At 40.6% G+C, this 20,111-nt stretch overlaps 1 protein-coding gene across 1 annotated transcript in view; it reads right to left on the reverse strand.

Annotated features, from left to right (window-relative positions):
- Window positions 1-20,111, reverse strand: part of MAML2 (mastermind like transcriptional coactivator 2) — a 360,942-nt gene that overhangs the window by 99,052 nt on the left and 241,779 nt on the right. The window lies entirely within an intron of this gene.

A 20,111-nucleotide genomic window follows, 5' to 3' on the forward strand; every position in this document is an offset into this window, starting at 1 on the left:
GTCTCAGAGACACTCGGGAGAAAGACAAGCCTGTAAAACCTGGACGTGTGAATGGTGTGTGTCTTGTAATGTCTGATGGAGCAGAAAAGCCAGCCTTGGAGAGAGAAACCAGCTCCCCTCTTAGTCTCTTTACTGTTTTCTCTCTGTGAAATTTAAAATTCCACATGTACTATAATGCAGGCAATGATGGAGAGCTGCTCTCATTCTGAAAAAGAGTGGATATAGGTATATGTATAATTGAATCACTTTGCTGTACACCTGAAACTAACACAACATTGTAAATCAACTATACCCCAGCATAGAATAAAAAATAAATTAAAAAATAACGTCAACATTTACAAGATATGGATAATCACTCTGAATCAAAAATTCATAGGAGTTATTACTGTTTTACATACATGCCAGGTATTTTTTGTTTTACCTATCTAATGAATATGATAAAGTATCACGTTGTTTGAATTTGCTTTACCTGTTTACCAGTAGTATGAGATATCTTATCCTATGTTTATTGGTCTTATTTTATTTTCTGTAATTTTTTTTTTTTTACAAATGATGCCTATTGGTGTCATTTTCCCAACTTTGTATTGAGTTTTCTTGTTGCTTTTGTCCTATTGATTTGTTTGCGGTTATGTGCGTGTGTGTAACTATACATATTCTAGATATTAAAGATATTTTTAATTCAAAAAATTTTAAATTCCGCGTGTACTATAATACAGGCCATGATGGAGAACTGCTCTCTTTTCACTGAGACATAGACACACACACAAGCACACACACACACACACACACACACACATGAGCACAGCCCTTTAGAGCGGCCTGCTTAACTTCTCACAGTGACTTCCTCCATTTGGGATGGGCTGTGGTCCCCGAGGGAAGCCTCGGCATCTGAATTTGGCAGGGAATCCCATTCCCATGGAAGTTGGGGCTGCCCTCACACTCCCAAGGAACAGCTTGCTGAGATTCTCACCCATTTGCCTCTGCCTTCCCTGGAGAACATGTGCACACAAGGTGGACCAAGGAGGGGGTCTCCAATATTCCCCGACTCACACAGACCCACAGGTGATGAGAAACTTCTCGCCTCTAGGTATGAGGAAAATGAAATCTCTGTAGCTCTTAACCAACCCACTGCTCTACAAACATGAATGTTGGCAGTGCTTTCCATATCAAAACCGTTCAAGTAGAGCCTGACCTTTGGGCCTTGGGATCCAATGCTGAATTCACATCCATTTAGATTTGACCCCATTTCAAGTGTTCAGAGAAATGTGAAAGAATTTTACAGTAGACCCTCCATCACCCACCCTCCCCCCCCAAACTGAATGAAACATGAGGAGGAAAAACAAATGGAGAGATTTGTGAGAATGGTTGGCTTCGTCTGCATTTGCAAACAGAAATAGGCAATTTGTCAGAGTTTAAATTGCCTTATAAAGTATCTTTATACAGCAGAAGAGATGGTCAGAAATGCATTTTTTGGCCCCAATTTCCTTTCATTTCTCCCTCGGGATCTCTCTTTCCTACTTTCTACCCCATCTTTCTGACCCTCTGGTTTTCTCTCTGACTTTGGCTATGTAGGCAATTTCAACGTCATCACACACGTGGGTCAAAACCCTATTTTAGGAATCATCATGGTTGTAAGAGAACTGCTTTTTCAGAAGCAAATAGTTCTGTGGACTATTCACAGCATACAAAACCCAGCCTCATCTGCCAAGTCCTGCCTCCCAGACCTGGTGTGGAGTCTAGGCACAGCCTGGTGGGGTCCCTGGGCCCGGCTGTGTCACTGGCGTATTCCTTGCTGCCTGCTGCTCTCTCTATGTTCTATGGAATAGTTCTATGAAAATAGAACTGCTGGCTCCCAACTGTTTTATCCTGATAAATTAAATAAACAAACTTTAGTCCACAAAACTGGTGTGGATGGTCATCCCTAGGCATTAAGGTAGTATCCACACTCTAAATGTCTGTAAATGACCCCTAGAAATGAAGAGCTCTATGCCCCTTTCCTGGTGATGTTCTGGCTAATCTCATTTTCCCTCTTCCCTTGGTCTGAAGGCCTTCTTCCCTCTGCCGTGAAGGTTCAGCAGAAAATACTCCTAGTTTCCCGGTTCCAAACCTGGAGCCCGGCTGATGGGGGAGCCCCTTCCTGGAGGTTTCCGTAGCAAAGAGCTCTGTACACACCTGGGGCTCGCATGTCTCTCTTGTACTGTAATCCTCTGTTTCTCCAAATAGATTGTCTTCCTGATTCCGCCACTATTCCTGGCTCATCAATGTACACTTAACGCATTTTGTTTTTCTTCATGTAAAGTTAGAGAAATCATGGTTAGGACTCGAATTGCTCAAAGTCCATATGACTCAAATAGACTTTATACAGGCTCGCCTGAGGACTTAATAAATTTTCTTTAAATTGTTCCTGTGGAAAAATGCACCAGGGGTGCCAAACAACCGAATTAAAAATGAACTTTTGGAACCCAACATTCAAAAGTGGAGACTGTTCAGAAAACAGTTACCTGCTTCTAATTTCTGACTGAATGAAAGGGTTCATGTTTCTGCCTTTGAGAGCAGGGGTACTGGAACAGCCACCAAGACGCTGCTAGAGAACAGTGCTAGGAGTGTGGAGGAACTCTCCCTTTTCTCCAGCCTCAGAATTTCTCTGCACCAAGAGTCTGCCTCATTTAATGAGAGCTGTATCTGAGGCGTCAAGCCCTCCAGGTGAGGAAAGCTGTCAGGGGGCTTTCACTGTGCCAGCACGAATGAAATGTATCCATGGTATTTGTTTCCTTGTACATTAGTTATATATATGTGTGTGTGTGTGTGTGTGTGTGTGTGTGTGTGTGTGTGTGTATATGTATATAAATATATATATAAAACAATGATTCTATCTTCTTTCCTTCATTTTAAAATCCTTTCCTATGTTTATAACCCTTGTACTTACTATTCTGAGAGGGCTATCAGTACAGATTTCCAGGCAATGAGAGCTTGGTATAACCTGCAGGTACAGTACACTGTCAGGAGAATGTATCATTCCTTCTACACAGTTAGTTATCCTGGAAGTCTGTTAGGCAGGAGCTACATGTGATAAATGTCAGCCAGTGAACTGACTGGCATAGAAACCAAATTCCACCATGGAGAAGGGCAAAACCACTAACATATTTTCAGTTGTAACCAGATCAGACTGTAACTGCCTAATCCCTGATAAATAAAGGGGGATAAAGAATTGAAATCTCCTTTGCAAATAGCTCTGTTACAGAATTTCACAGAAAAATATTAAAAAAAAAACCTTGATGTACATGGGACTCTGAAAATAGGTGTTCTATTAACCAGAATTAAATTACACACACACACACGAACACACACACACAACAAACACATACATACGTGAAAGTAAAAGGGCAGTCAGTATACTGGGCCAGAGAATTGTCTGACATTGCACTAAAGACACGGTTGAGCAAACTCCTTGAGGGCAGGGATTCTGCATTCATGTTTTTAGCTAAGAGACACAATGTGTGGAGCTGGTTAGAAGCCGACAAACATGATCTGAATTCCAGAACTGAATTCCAGCTCTGCCACCTGAGAGCTGTGTGATGCAGGCAAATTAGTAAGCCACTCTGCTCTCAACTTCCTCATATATAAAGAGGAGAAAATGATTCCTATTTCTTAAGAATGTCATGCAAAGAGCACTTAGCTCATTGGAGGTGCTCAATACTTGAGGGCTCCTTTCTCATCCCTTCTTTGCACATTCTGCAGCACCAAGTATACTAACTAGGACACTATCCATGTTCAACAATTGTCTTTCTTCATGTTTTGAATTCTTTTTTCTTATCTCCTTAAATGGGTTATGATTTCTCTGAAGGTTTCAAGGTTTTACCCCTCATACACCCTTTGTCAGGGAGCTCCTGGCAGACATAGTCCACCAAAATGAGAGTAAATAAATAAACAGAGAAACAAAAGAATCCCATCCTGGGGTTCACAGGATGGTAGCAGTAAGGCCTAGGATGATGGTGTATCAGCAGGCCTAGAGAACACCCGTCAGGATCGTGGTGGGGACAGAGGGCTCCTGGGGAGACACGTCCAGGAAAAGAAATGGAGCAAAGAGATTCTCTGACAGGAATTATAGTGAGGAAAATGTACTGAGATGTTTTACAGAGCTGTTGGATGGTATGAAAAGACTTAGCCAGAGATTCAGAGAAACTTCACAAATGAAAACAATGTTGGACACTTCACTCCTGGAGAGGAATTATAGTTATATATACCACCTGTCTTAGCAGGAAACATTATTTCTCTCTTCATGACCCTGAAGACACTGATATGAGCTCAAGCAAAATTTTGACATGGCCATGATGCGGCAAAGGGGGAGAGGGAGAAAGGCTGTAAATGGAACTAAAATCTTCATCCATTATAATAAGAAGCAGTAGGTAGCACCTAAGATGAATAAATCAAGAGTTACAAGTTACGGATCAGTTTAGAAATATGACGGCAAATACCAGAAGAAGCAACTCAAAATGATGAAAATGGTTTCCTCTAGAGACTAAGGGTGAGGGACGGGGTGCCAGTGAATGGTTTCTGCATTTTAGCACTACTTGTCTTTTTAAATTATGTGCATGATACCTTGATAAAAATAAAAAATTTAAAAATAAGGACGGCAATTATATTTTATACTCATAAAATTCAGAATTATAGAATAAAATTGTAGGAAAGGAAGTAAACAAGGTCTGATTACTCAAGGTAAAAAACTCAGCAACAAGTTTGGTTCCAGAATATTCACGCGCTGTATTTCTCATTCCCATGGAGCTCTTACCACACAGCAGATCCGTTTGTTATATTTCTTACAGCAGCTGGCATGGCTTTCTGTATACAGGAGGTGCTTAAGTTTTTGTTGGATGATAAATAACTATACCAACTGCTGAATTTTTTCATGGTGATTTTTAATGAGCTTGGTCTGAAGAACAGAGGGGTCACATCTGGAGTTTATAGTTTTGTTTTATATGGAGGGAGAAGATTATAGCTTAAATGGATTTGAAAAGTCTCTCTGAAATCTGATTCTGAGGTAGACATTCCACAGGTCTAATCTACTTTATACTATGCAGGGGTTTGCCAGAGACTCATTTGAGACAATTGATATTTGACTGAGGCAGTCTAATGGGAATTTAAATTATGCATTCTTATATGGTCTCTAAACTCTACTGTTGGGATAAGCCAGAACTCTGGTTTATAATCTCTGCCCTGAAGGAACCTAAATTCTGGGGAGGTGCCTAAGGGACACCCTGAAAGGGGGAGGGGAGGAAAGAAGTATTCTTGCTAAAACAGGGTGTGAAAACCACTGAACAGAGTCTTAGAAAACATTAATCTCACCACATTATCTCAGCTTCCTGGGGAAAAATATTCACTGAATTAAAAGCTAGTATTTTGGCCTCAGATTTCATAACGCAGCTTAGTAACAGAAACATCAAGATAAATAGTGTCATAGTGTCTTTGCAAAATTTCCAGTGTAAGATGTCCATCATGTTACCTAATTCCCCCAGTGATAAATGTACCTTTGAATTCACGTCCAGGAAAAAGTTAACTTCCATTGATGAACCTGCAGGCTTTCTTTTATGTTAACAACAACAGCAAAAAGAACCCCTATATCCCCACATGATTTCTTTTTTGCCTTAGTTGCCTGGAAACGCAGAGTTAAATGAGAGTTCAGTTTTGGAAATCACCCATTGCAAGTGTCTACTAACATTTAATTTGTATTGTTTGAATGGATTTGGTTCTGAGGGTCCTTATTTTGCAAAGAGAAGCAAGCCAGCACTTGTGAATTGCCTACCAGGTGCAAGCCTTGTATTTGTTGTATGTCTTATGGGTTATTCCATGGAATGTGTTCAAGAATCCTGCAAAATCGGTGTTGTTGTTCTCACTTTACAGATGTTGCAGCTTAGTTTCAGGGAATTTAAGTAATGTGGCCAAGGCTATATGATCATTATGGCTATATGGTCATTAAGATGCTTATGAAGTAAGCAATGTATAAGTTCTCAATAACGTACATTTTATATTCAGATTGATATCAGAAATTATTCAAACCTATTTATTTTCCTTTGATTTCAAGACCATACAGCCTATCTCTCCCTCTCTCTCTCTCTCTCACACACACACAAACACACACATATACACACATGCACACACACACAACAGTTTCTTTTTTGTTCATTGTTTACTGAGTTTTTTAAAAATTAATTTTTATTGGAGTATGGTTGATTTACAATGTTCGCACCATAACTTTCCCTTCCTTATTTTCTTCTTTCCTCCTCTCTTTCTGTTTCTGTATCCATATGTTGGAACTTTCTCTGTTAGCCCTTGGAGGTACAAAGATGAATGATAAACAGACTCCGGTCTCAAGGAGCTTACCGTTTAGGGCAGGGGTTAAAACACAAACTTACCAACAGTTAAAGGTTGAAAGCAATGAGAGATGCAAAATGCTTTGTGAGTTTGGAGTGGGGAGGGAAATTTCAGTGTCCGAACTCACTACGAATTCACAGTTCACTGGACCAAACAAGTATAATACAATGTAAGAACTGTACTGGAAGAGTTTTTTCACTATGTTGTACACACTAGAAGGGGAAGAAATGGACTTTACCTGTTTCACAGCTTGAGGAGGGGCGGTTACAGCAACATGGGCACTTAGGGCAGGGGATGGAGAGGGCCAGGGTTCCAGGACATCTCACAACTATCTAAGCGGGTGGACAGGATGCTGCAGCCAGTGGGGAAAATGTAGTGGTTGGGCAAAAGACCTTCACTGGGAGGAGAGCTGGTCCTGTGAAGTGGAGGGAGCCTCAGGGAGGGACTGGATCTTGGGTAAAGCTGTAATTCCAAGGGGGAGGCCTGGCAAAGCCACAAAGATAACTGGAAGCTCAGCCACTGGGCTCAGCCCCAGGAGTGTGGAGCAAGGTAGAATTTCTTAGACACACTGTCCAGCCCATTACTGGGAGGGACAAGGGAGCACTGCAATAATGTGAGCACATGGGCAGTGGCAGTGGTCACGGAGAAGAGAAAGAGGTGTGGATGGTTATAGTGGCCTCCGTAGTAGTACCTGGGAAGGTGGTCTAAGGCAGAGAGAGAGGAATTATACTGATGCAGAGGTCCTGAGCCTGGTAACTGGGAAATTGGGGCTCACAGGGGTAGGAGGGCTGATGGGAAGTTATTTTGGAAAGATGCTGGGGGCTTGAGCAAGCTTGAAGGTAGAAAGGAGAAAGTGAAGATATAAGAGACTAAACGGATAGACCAAGTCCTCTGGAGCAAAAGTAGAAGTCCAGTGTTGGCCATAGAGAAGCCAAGTGTGAGGGGCAAGGGGGAGAATGGGACAGAGGACCCGTGAACCGGCAGGGACATTCTAGGGTTGGCAGAAGGGAGGAGCTGCCTGGGCCCACAGCAACTGCACATTCAAATCTCTGAAATGTTCTTGGCATACAGATCTGGTGAAGGTCTCCTTGCCCCTGGCTTGGGCCCTTCCAGTATATTCCCTATACTGTAACTTGTCTGAAGAGCAAATCTGATTCTTTAACATTCAATAGGTTTGAATTTCGCAACTCCTCTGTGGTAGGCATAAGTTATGCCTCTGTTTAAAAACAACCTGTACACTTTTCTCCACAACTTTCTATTGCCCTCAGGATGAATTTCTCACCTCCTTTATAATGGTGTTTAAGGCCCCTCATGACCTGGCCCCTGCTTACCACCCCAGTCTCATCTCTCCTCTCCTGACCTTGCACTCCACAGTCCAGCCACACTGAACTACTTGGAAGCTTCCAAAAGAACTCAGCCTCTGCCTGGAAGGCCTTTTCCCTTTTCCCTCACTGCCTCCTAGTCTTCCTTGAGGTAGGCACTGAGATAATACCTCCTCCAGAAAGCTTTTTCTGGTTCCCAAGGCTACACTAAGTGCTTCATCTCTGTTCTCTCAGAATACCTTACAGTGACTTCTATCAGAAACCTTATAACACTACATTATAATCACTTGCTTCTTTCAATTACTTATGAAGAGGGATTGTGTTTGGTCATTATTGGTAAATTATTGATGTTCCATACATGTTTTCTGAAAGAAAAAATCATGTGGAGTATTGTTGATAAAATTCTTATAACTGACTCTTATCTGCATGATTCCCCAGGATATAGGTCAGTCCAGCCTCTGTCAAAAGTGCTTCTGTCGAATCCCCTTCCACAGTTTTAACCCATGGAGCAGCTGAAAGTGAATTCTCTGAGCTGTTGCCAGGTCCATGGGCAAATGTCTTAAGGGCAGACTTGGTATAGATGAAGGTGGAAGGGCAAGCTCCTGTTTCTACCTTCTGAGGAGGAGAGGGGGGATGTGTTGGGGACCTTAAATCCTCAGAACAGAAGAAAGGATGATGGGTCAATGGTATAATTCCGCTGCTCATTTCTTCAGCAAAAATGTTGTGGGTGCCAACCACAGAGTAGACATGTTAGGGACTGGAGTATAAGGGTGAACAAGATGGACACGATCCTTGCCTTCAAGTGGCTCGCTGCTTCGTTGAGGAAGACACACAAGAACAAAGAGATATGAGGGATGATAGCTGTTGAAAGAGAGGAAGTAGAGGCAACTAGCAGAGAATACAGAATGGGAGCTTATCCAGATTGGGAGACCAGGGAAACCTTCTGGAAGAAACTGTTTAGCTGAGACGGAGAAAGCTTAGGGTTAGGTTAGCCAGGCAGAGTAGAGCGGGAGAATTTTCCAGAAAGAAGGAACGGCATGTTTGTAGAGCTGAGGGTGAAAGCGTGGTACTTTTCAGGACTTCTGTTGGAGGGAGCTGGAGGGCACAGTGTATGGGAGTCTGCGGGGCACAGACAGGTGACAGCATTGGGCTAAGGGAAGAAGAAAGCTGGGAATAGAAACCAATCCATCTGGAGGGCTTGGCAGGAGCCAGGTCACACAAAGCCATGGAAGGAGCTGGATTTCATTATGAGTAAATGAAGATCACTTAAGGGGCTTAGGCAGGTGACAGACATGGTTAAATTCCTGTTTTAGAATGCTCACTCCCCTGGCAGCTTGGCAAGATGGCAAGGACTCAGGCCAGTCAGCAAGCACCTGATGCGACAGGGGCAATGTTTTTCCCATGGGTGTGCCCATTCAGACTTCATTCACCTGTGCCAGAGGCTTGCGGGACACACAGACGGGGCTGCCAGCTCATCAGGTTCTCCCCAACATGCATCCTTTTCCAGGAAAAGTGTCTTCACCCTTGTTGCCAATAACAACTCCAGTGGCTAAATGTCCTCGGCACCCCTTTCCAGGCCTGCCATAAAACGGGTCTCAAAGGAGTTCAGGGAAAAGAGGTGAGTTCAAAATTGGTCTGTAGAGAAAGGGTAAAAGAAGAGAGGGGATAGACAAGGGGAGGGGGTCCTGGACAAAGAACCAGAGACATAAAGTTGAGATGTGAGCCAAAGACAAGAACATGAGGTCCACACGCCCTTGTGTTCACCCACACAGGCGTGTGGGCTACAAGACATAGGGCCAGAACAAGCTCCCTGTTTATGAAGTTCGTGTTTCCTAAAGGTGGAGCTGAACTTAAGCTCCTGTGAAAAGCAAACTGGAAAATGCCAGTGATTCAGCGTGGAGGGAATTAGCAGCAGCAAGAAAGGGAAACAGGTCAACCACCCCCATTCTTTCATCCTCAAGGACCTTGAAATTTGATTTTGCAGGATGCACAGGCGTGTAGTCACTGGCCTCCCTTTATTCTGCTCTACTCCATTTACTGCTTGGAGAATAAGGTGCCACTTTATTGTTCAGATTCATTGCATAAAATGCAAATATTCATCCAGAGTTCTCTAATTAGCATCCGGAGAGCTGCCTGGGCTCTGCGTGTGTGTGTGTGTGTGTGTGTGTGTGTGTGTGTGTGTGTGTGTGTAAGTTGGGTCTTCCTTGCTTGCAACACAATGTAAAAGAGTAAGATGATTCACTCACGTTACATTGCTCTGATCCTAGAAGTCTAAATATTTGTGTGGTCTTTTGTTTCAAACCTAGAACTTCTTATGGTAAACACCTTCTGAATCTCAAGTCTCTGTGCCTGACTTTAATTAACCATTGATATGAACACTTACTGGTTAGCAAACTGGCTAAATGGGTTTTTGCTCCCTTTTGATTTCACAAAAAGACCCCACCGCCCCCCTCCACTGAACTGATACCGACTGACATCTGATTAGAAAAGGCAAAACTAATTGGAATGGGTGCAAAGGGGATTGTTTGAGTCACTTACATTAACGCACATTACAGTTAAATATCTGTCATATTTTCCATTAACCCTCTTGCATTTCCCTCTCCAGGATCAAATCTATTTCTTAACCTCATACCCCTCTTTTCCCTAGTTAGAAACTTGGTATTCAACAGGCTAAATTACCCACTAATGCTTTAAATGCACAGCTCTTATGGACGGATGCAAGGCATGGACAAAGACCTTGGAATGAGAGGAATGAGAATAACAGAAGCCATTCCCCTAACTGTGGATTTAAACCCTATGGATTATGATTCCAAGGCTAACATGTTCTTCTTGCTATTGTGTTTACTTCTGTATTGAGGGACACAGGAATTAATTGTTGCTTCACACCAATTCAGTCTATTGTGAACTGAGCTACTGCATACTAGGAAGATAAAATGAAATAGAAATGAAAGTGGAATATCTAGCAAATAGAGTTCTATTCTATAAAAGGTTAAAGTAACATGTTCAAAGTTGAACTTGAAAACTTAGGGGAAAAGCCCAGATGATTTGGGCTCAGTTACCACATAAAGTGGATTTAAGCAAAGGACAATGTAGTATGCATACCCAATGGGAATCCAATAGTATTATGGACAGATGTCTCCTTCTAATCAAAAGCTCATTGAGGAGAGGAACCATGACTTCCTGATCTTTTGATGGATGCAAGGAGGGTTCTTTGGATCACTTAATCTTTTAGTCTTCAATTCCTGGCACATTGTAAGTGCTCAATAAATTCTCATCATATGAATGAATGAATGAATGCAAAAATTATGGTTTTACCCTATTGTGAACCTCTAACAGTGACCATAAACAGGTTCTAAAATCTTGATGGATGATGTTAAAGAAAAAGAGAGTGAATGAATTTTCTTTATCACTTAAAAAAATATAACAAAGACTTTGGATTTTTTGCTTTAAAAACTAAATCACATATCCACTCCCTTGGGTTTTTTCCATTTTTATCATGGATCAGAGGTACCAGGAAGCCCAGCAGCAAATCAGTCTAGCAACAGAAGCAAGAATAAGTCTGCAATATGATGAAAATAGCTCAATTTGAAAACATTCTGATTATTTATAATCTAAAAAAAGTTAAAAAAAAATATTTTTCCCTTACTACATCATACCTTCATCTTTGTTCTCAGTTGTAGTATCAGTATCCAGAACTCAACAAATAGAGCATGCACTCAACAAATATTTTTTGCATGAATGAATACAAGCTATTGCTAGAGTGAAGAATGGATCAGTTCTCAGGTTAGCCTGGAATCTTTAGTTCCCGGCTCCAAGTTGGGCAGACTAGGAGACTAGAGATCTGTGGATTGAGATAAGGCAACTGCATCAGAACTGGCTTAAATTTTGCCTGAGGTAGAAAAAATCTGGGAATGTGGACAACAGTGAAATTTCAAACAGACATCACAAAAAAGGCTCTGTTAGCACAACCCAGACCACCTGTACCTATTTCCTTAACCTAGGCAGCATAGTAGTTATTAGCACTGGGCCAGCGCTGACTGCAACTCTGAGCAAGTTATTTAACCCCTCTAAGCCTCGGTGTCCTCATCTATTAAAAAAACGTGGATACTATCTACCATTTGGGTTATTTATATATGGCACAGAGTTGGTATTCATGTTAAAATGAACAAACCAAAGAACACTAACAAGACACAAGCAAAATCCCTCCTGCTAATTTTGCCAGTCAAGAGTCTTCAGTACAAGATGACATGATACTATACACAGAAAATCCTAGAGATGCTACCAGAAAACTATCAGAGCTAATCAATGAATTTGGTAAAGTAGCAGGATACAACATTAATGGACAGAAATCTCTTGCATTCCTATATACTAACAATGAAAAATCTGAAAGAGAAATTAAGGAAACAATCCCATCTACCACTGCAACAGAAAGAATAAAACACCTAGGAATAAACCTACCTAGGGAGACAAAAGACTGTATGCAGAAAACTATAAGACACTGAGGAAAGAAATTAAAGATGATACAAACAGATGGAGAGATATACCAAGTTCTTAGATTGGAAGAATCAACATTGTGAAAATGACTATACTACCCAAAGCAATCTACAGATTTAATGCAACCCCTATCAAACTACCAATGGCATTTTTCACAGAACTAGAACAAAAAGTTTTACAATTTGTATAGAAATGTAAAAGACTCCGAATAGGCAAAGCAATCTTGAGAAAGAAAAACGGAGTTGGAGGAATCAGGCTCCTGGAATTCAGACTATACTACAAAGCTACAGTAATCAAGACAGTATGGTACTGGCACAAAAACAGAAATATAGATCAATGGAAAAGGATAGAAAGCCCAGAGATAACCCCGCACACATATGGTCACCTTATCTTTGACAAAGGAGGCAAGAATATACAATGGAGAAAAGAGAGCCTTTTCACAAAGTAGTGCTGGGAAAACTGGACAGCGACATGTAAAGGAATGAAATTAGAACACTCCCTAACACCATACACAAAAATAAACTCAAAATGAATTAAAGACCTAAATGTAAGGCCAGACACTATAAAACTCTTAGAGGAAAACATAGGCAGAACACTCTTTCACATAAATCACCACAAGATCCTTTTTGACCCACCTCGTAGAGAAATGGAAATAAAAACAAAAATAAACAAATGGGACCTAATGAAACTTCAAAGCTTTTGCACAGCAAAGGAAACCCTAAAGAAGACTGTAAGACAACCCTCAGAATGGGAGAAAATATTTGCAATTGAAGCAACTGACTAAGGATTAATCTCCAAAATATACAAGTAGCTCATGCAGCTCAATATCCAGAAAACAAACAACCCAATCCAAAAATAGGCAGAAGACCTAAATAGACATTTCCTCAAAGAACATATAGATTGCCAACAAACACATGAAAGGATGCTCAGCATCATTAATCATTAGAGAAATGCAAATCAAAACCACAATGGGGTATCACTTCACACTGGTAAGAATGACCATCATCAAAAAATCTACAAACAACAAATGCTGGAGAGGGTGTGGAGAAAAGGGAACCCTCTTGCACTGTTGGTGGAAATGTAAGTTGATACAGACACTATGGAGAGTAGCATGGAGGTTCCTTAAAAAACTAAAAATAGAATTACCATATGACCCAGCAATCCCACTACTGGGCATATATCCTGAGAAAACCATAATTCAAAAAGAGTCATGTACCAAAATGTTCATTGCAGCTCTATTTAAAATAGCCCAGAGATGGAAACAACCTAAGTGCCCATCATTGGATGAATGGATAAAGAAGATGTCACACATATATACAATGGAATATTACTCAGCCATAAAAAGAAATGAAATTGAGCTATTTGTAATGAGGTGGATAGACCTAGAGTCTGTCATACAGAGTGAAGTAAGTCAGAAAGAGAAAGACAAATACCATATGCTAACACATATATATGGAATTTAAGAAAAATAAAATGTCATGAAGAACCTAGGGGTAAGACAGGAATAAAGACACAGACCTGCTAGAGAATGGACTTGAGGATATGGGGGGTGGGGGAGGGTGAGCTGTGACAAAACGAGAGAGAGGCATGGACATATATACACTACCAAACATAAGGTAGATAGCTAGTGGGAAGCAGCCACATAGCACAGGGAGATCAGCTCGGTGCTTTGTGACCGCCTGGAGGGGTGGGATAGGGAGGGTGGGAGGGAGGGAGACGCAAGAGGGAAGAGATATGGGAACATATGTATATGTATAACTGATTCACTTTGTTATAAAGCAGAAACTAACACACCATTGTAAAGCAATTATACTCCATTAAAGATGTAAAAAAAAAAAAAAAAAGAGTCATGTACCACAATGTTCATTGTAGCCCTATTTACAATAGCCAGGACATGGAAGCAACCTAAGTGTCCATGGACAGATGAATGGATAAAGAAGATGTGGCACATATATACAATGGAATATTACTCAGCCATAAGAAGAAATGAAATTGAGTTATTTGTAGTGAGGTGGAAGGACCTGGAGTCTCTCATACAGAGTGAAGTAAGTCAGAAAGAGAAAAATAAATACTGTATGCTAACACATATATATATGGAATCTAAAAAAAAATAAAATGGTTCTCATGAACCTAGGGGCAGTACAGGAATAAAGATGCAGACCTAGCGAATGGACTTTAGGACACAGGGAGGGGGACGGGTAAGCTGGGACGAAGTGAAAGAGTAGCACTGACATATATACACTACCAAAGGTAAAACAGATAGCTAGTGGGAAGCAGCTGCATAGCACAGGGAGATCAGCTCGGTGCTTTGTGACCACCTAGAGCGGTGGGATAGGGAGGGTGGGAGGGAGGCACAAGAGGGAGGGGATATGGGGATATACGTATGCATAAGGCTGATTCACTTTGTTATACAGCAGAAACTAATACAACATTGTAAAGCATTTATACTCCAATAAAGATGTTAAAAAAAAAAAGAGTCTTCAGTACACTTTTTGATGATGGTCATGGAGGCGGTGTGGAGAAAAGGGAACCCTCTTGCACTGTTGGTGGGAATGTAAATTGGTGCAGCCACTATGGAGAACAGTATGGAGGTTCCTTAAAAACCTGAAAATTGGGCTACCATATGATCCAGCAATCCCACTCCTGGGCATATATCCAGAGAAAACCATAATTCCAAAAGATACATGCACCCCAATGTTCATTGCAGCACTATTTACAACAGCCAGGACATGGAAGCAACCTAAGTGTCCATCAATAGAGGAATGGATAAAGAAGATGTGGTACATACATACAATGGAATATTACTCAGCCATAAAAAAGAATGAAATAGTGCCATTGCAGGAACATGGATGGACTAGAGATTGTTATACTGAGTGAAGTAAGTCAGACAGAGGAGGACAAGTATCATATGATATCACTTATATGTGGAATCTAAAAAAGGGGTTCAAATGAACTTATATACAAAACAGAAATAGGGTTACAGATGTAGAAAACAAACTGGTTTTCTAAATGGTTACCAGGGTGTAAGGCAGGGAATGGATAAACTGAAAGATTGGGATTGACATATACACACTACTGTATATACAATGGATAACTAATAAGGACCTACTCCATAGCACAGGGAACTCTAATCAATACTCTGTAATGGCCTATATGGGAAAAGAATCTAGAAGAGAGTGGATATATGTATATGTATAACTGATTTACTTTGTTGTACACCTGAAACTAACATAACATTGTAAATCAACTATACTCCAATAAAAAAAAAGTCTTCAGTATAAATTATATTAACATGTGTGTCTGGAAATTCACTCTGGATCCTGGCCTTAGCACTAGTTTCATGGAGTATTAAAAACAAATTTTTGTTTCTTTTGTAAACTTAAAAGATAAATGATGAGATATCAAAGATAAAATGAAAATATTAAAAAAAATGCTCCTGGTTTGCCATGAACAGCCCTCAGTATATCTGTATCAGAGCTCTTCCCTTTTGCCAGCATAATCCAGCCAAGGTAAGTCATAATGGAAATCACCAAATGGTCGAGGGTCATTTGTAATGACCACCTAGCATCTCCTGGGTCTCTATCCTAACTACACTCTAGATTTTAGGTCACTTACGAAATCATGGGTTTGTTACCATCTTTTAGATTCACTCCTCGGTTCTGAGTATACTGACTGATTTTGTTTCCTAGCTTTTTTAGGATTTTGGCTGGGTTCTGTCTTTGGCCGTTCATGCTCCTGACTTCCTCTCACCTGATTCTGCCCCTACAACCAAACCCTGACACTAGCCTAATTGGCTGACCCTTTAGCCAACCCCTAGCCCCCAGCAAAGGGGTGGTTTGGATGTTATATTGTTGCAGAACTCTGAATTCATAATTATTTTCCTATTAGAAAAGGCACTCCCAGTTGAATGAAGGTTCTATCTCTTCTCTGGCACTTTCTCTGGGCAATTATAAGGATTTAGAAGTTTTGTCAGTATATGACAGCTACAGTGAGTCCTCATTCCTCCACCCTCAGCTAGACCAACTGGGAAACAATCTTCTGAGTGTTCATCTTTAAGGTTAGCTATACGCAAGATTAACTTAAAGACGAAGGGAGGAGAACATTGCTTGATTTATGCCAAGGGTTGATATATAGTGCACTGAAGGATAAACTTGGCTAGGTAGAGAGAGTGGGGTGAGGTTCCTAATATATGATTGAGGAGCTTGGCTTTAAACTAAAAAGGAAATGTACAAATTTATGTTTTGGTCATAACAAACTATCCATTCACTGGCTGCCTTCCCTCTCAGAATTTTTAGAGATGGGAGAATTCTAAACCAAATATAGAATCCACTTGAGTTTCATGGCTCTAATGTTACAAAAAAAAAATTCACACTTTTAAGTGTCTGATTATACAGCTTTGAAAAAGACCATTTTCTAGTGCAAGAGGTTAGGGCTTTGGATTGAACTCTCATGAGCCCTGGTCAACCAATAATTCTTTCACACCTTAAAACAAGTATTCAGTGACTTGAAGATAAATCAGAACTGCATGCATTACATCCCTCTCCTGCCCTCTCCCATAACCTTCCAATCGGAAAAAGACGAAAATTATAGCCAGGAGGTATTTCCATTTGCCAAGCCCCAAACACTAGCAAGACAGAGTTGCTGAAGACATTTTGTGAAACATCAAATACCATTTGTTCTCTCAGTCTCCAGAGAAGGGATTATTTAAAACTACTCCAGGCATGGAACAATAAAGATGTCTCCAACAATTCGATTATGCTGCATCTATCTCTCGGGTGCCATTCACATCTAGGAGAGCAGAGGCGGGCAGGTACCCAATAAAGGGAGAGGGACATATGAATTCCCCCAATTTCAGTCTCTGCCTGAGCATGCAGCCCTATCTGGGTTCAGAGTTCTGAAAGGTGAAGAGAAGGCCATCTTTGCACAGTCTACTGGGTAAATTGTAAACAACTGATCAACAAATTCAATCTATCATTTTGTAGCAGAGAACCAAGATTTCCACCATTCCCAAGGCTAGATTGTCCCAGTTAACATATCCCACTAGTAAATCTTGCTGTGTTTGACATAAAGTGAGTATGACAAGCAGAAAAAAAATTCGTGACTACTGTTTTCGTTCAGGATGCTTTAGTTGATAAACTTAAGAATTGCTTAATTTCCTTCCCTCCTATGGCTTTGGTCATGAGTATCAGTGATTTGGCTAATCTGAGATGAGAACACAGATTTGTACTGTCTACTATGAATGGCAGAGTTAAAACTACTCTGAGTTTAGAATACTTAGCAATATACCGGATGAGACAATAAAAATGGAAGAACCTAGAAATATGTACATCCAAATGAAAATTACTTCTCAAAATTATCATCTTGGGAAGAAACTCATTTACTTTCTTTATTGCCTTCAGGGAAAGTTCACAAACCAAACTTGAAATGCAGTTCTATCCTATCATAGTTATTCTTTGTTTTTTTGACCCAAAGCAGCATTACTCTGCTTGACTGTTTTCAAAAATAACCCCAACAAGATGAATATTACTGCATTGATAACAATCCACTCAATGTGCTAAAAGCTCTGAAGACAATCCCTAGAGAAAAACTCTGCAACTGTATTGAACAATAGCACCATTATTAGAATGCATCCAACCCCTTCAAAGGTGAATCCTTTCAAGAGGGTAACACTTATTTGACTACAAAGCTCTGATACACTTGCTCACAACTCAGACACAGAACACTTCAGAGTCACACTTCATGGAATTGTTGAGCCGGAATTGACAATATAGTTCAATTGACAAGGTTGGGATAAGGCTTTGATTGAGTAGCCATTGCCTGTCTGTATAGAAGAGGCCTTTAGCTGGACATGTCACCACCATTTCTACCACTTTTTGAGGGCCTTCTTGAAAAGATAAAAATTATCTTGGCATCATAAGTGTCATACACACTGGGAAAAGTAAAAAAAAATATCTAAGGCACTGGAAGATGTTTGTGGATTGGTCATTAGCACCCACTGGTGTGCTTGGGTCCTGGAAGCTGGCATGGGGACTCAGGGGTCAGAAGTATGGTGGACAGTTGTTGATATGAGCAACAGAGGCAGAAACAAGACAGAGGATGTTGGAGGTGGCAGGAAGGCTCCCAAAGAAGGGTTGATGGGGTACCAAAGAGCTATATTTCCTATTGTAAATTGCTTATTTTAGTTAAGCTTCATAATACTCTCAGGAAGGTCAAGTGACACACAGATATTTTTTGATTCTTTTCTTTAACAGCTCTGAAGGTGATTAGAGATTTGAGACTTTCTCTATCCTCCCCAAACTTAATTTACTATGTAGATTATGTAAATATGGCTCGATATTATAAGAAATATTTCTTTTGAGAATTTCACAATGATCTACAAATGGCCATTCATTTCCCAGCAAATCCTTCTTGTGAGCAGTATAGCCTCAAGTCTGAAAGTACAACCTTCAAAGGAGGCCATCAGAATCCTGGCTCTGCTCCTTATTATCTGTGTAACTTTGGAAAAGTCATTTTAACTTCTCTGTGCCTCATTTGCCTCACCTATAAAATGAGAATAATGGTAATTAGTTTATATGGGTAAAATGAGACACCACAATCAAGGGGGGAAGAGGTCATGCCAGTTACAGAGTAAATACTCAATAAATGCTAACTTCTACTAATATCTCATTATTTATGGTCATTTTTATGGTCAGAAGTTCAGGCCCAGGAAAGGTAAATCGCTACCCACTCACCATATTGCTGGACAGAATTAAAGATTGTTCTCTTTTATTCCTCTAGTACTGCTTATGAAAAAATTTGAGACTTCAATGGGCTTCCAACATAAAAGTAATGCATGTTGAAAAATATTCTGATATCATGTATGGCCCTTTCCATGATAATCACAGTAATAGCCAACTTTATTCTAGACCCCCACCTGAGAGATACATCACTTACTCTCCCAAAATCCTAGGATGTACATTATCATCCTCATTTACAGGTGAGGAAACTGAGGCTTAGAGAGGCTCACTGATTCGCTGGAGGTCACACAGCTAGAACGTCAGAGTTAGAATTTAAACCCAGATTCACCCACAGCATAGTGGCTACACAGAATATTAGAAAGTAGTTCCACAATACTGTTTGCTTTTAAACGATCCCCAAATTACCCATGCTAAAAATGGAACTTTGTAATGTACACACGACTCTACTCCAAGTCCATTCTTCATAATCTACGATTTAGAAAAACACACTTCGTAAGTGGTTAAGAGCCGAAAGTTTACTTGGGACACAGCTCTTGAATCCTAGTTGAGTCTAGTTTTCTCCTGGCATATATCTAAGGCAAAGGTTAGCTTGGCCACAATCTGTGGTGCTGGTGGCATTCTTTTCTGGGCAGTAGCCATACAAACTACTCTAGGAATGTGATTGGAACCAGGCTCTGTGCCGTCATACTGTCCTGACACATTGTTTTGACAGGTAACGTGCTGTCTTTGTGCTTGGACGCTAACGCAGATCTGTCAAGTTACATGCACAAAGCAACATTCAGCCTTCCTGCCTGCCTTCCCTCACTTATTCCAGGAAGAATTTTTCCTTGCAAGTTCCCTGGGGATCGGCACTGATTCACCAGTGTGTGTTCTGGAGACACAGGGCTATCTCTTCATATGATTCCTGTTTGGGGCAGAATAAAACCTCTGCTTTATGTTAACCACAGGATATAAGGTAACCACAGATTTTTTTCTGTTGGTAGTCATGACAATTTCATGCTTTAACACTTAATTCACACATTACCATCTCCGGCAGCCTTTCCTGATTTCCCCTTGCTCAGTAAATACCCAAGCTTTGTGCTCCATGTCATTATCCTTTCCACTCAGTATTAAAATGATAGCTTTTAAAGCCTGTCGACCTCTCCAGACTGTACTTGCAGACAGAGAACATGTCTTATTTAAGGTGGAT

This window comes from Delphinapterus leucas, chromosome 7 (genome assembly GCF_059928025.1).
Source record: "Delphinapterus leucas isolate spDelLeu-1000000601 "Yukka" chromosome 7, BTC_Dleu_Yukka2, whole genome shotgun sequence".
Classification (NCBI taxonomy): domain Eukaryota; kingdom Metazoa; phylum Chordata; class Mammalia; order Artiodactyla; family Monodontidae; genus Delphinapterus; species Delphinapterus leucas.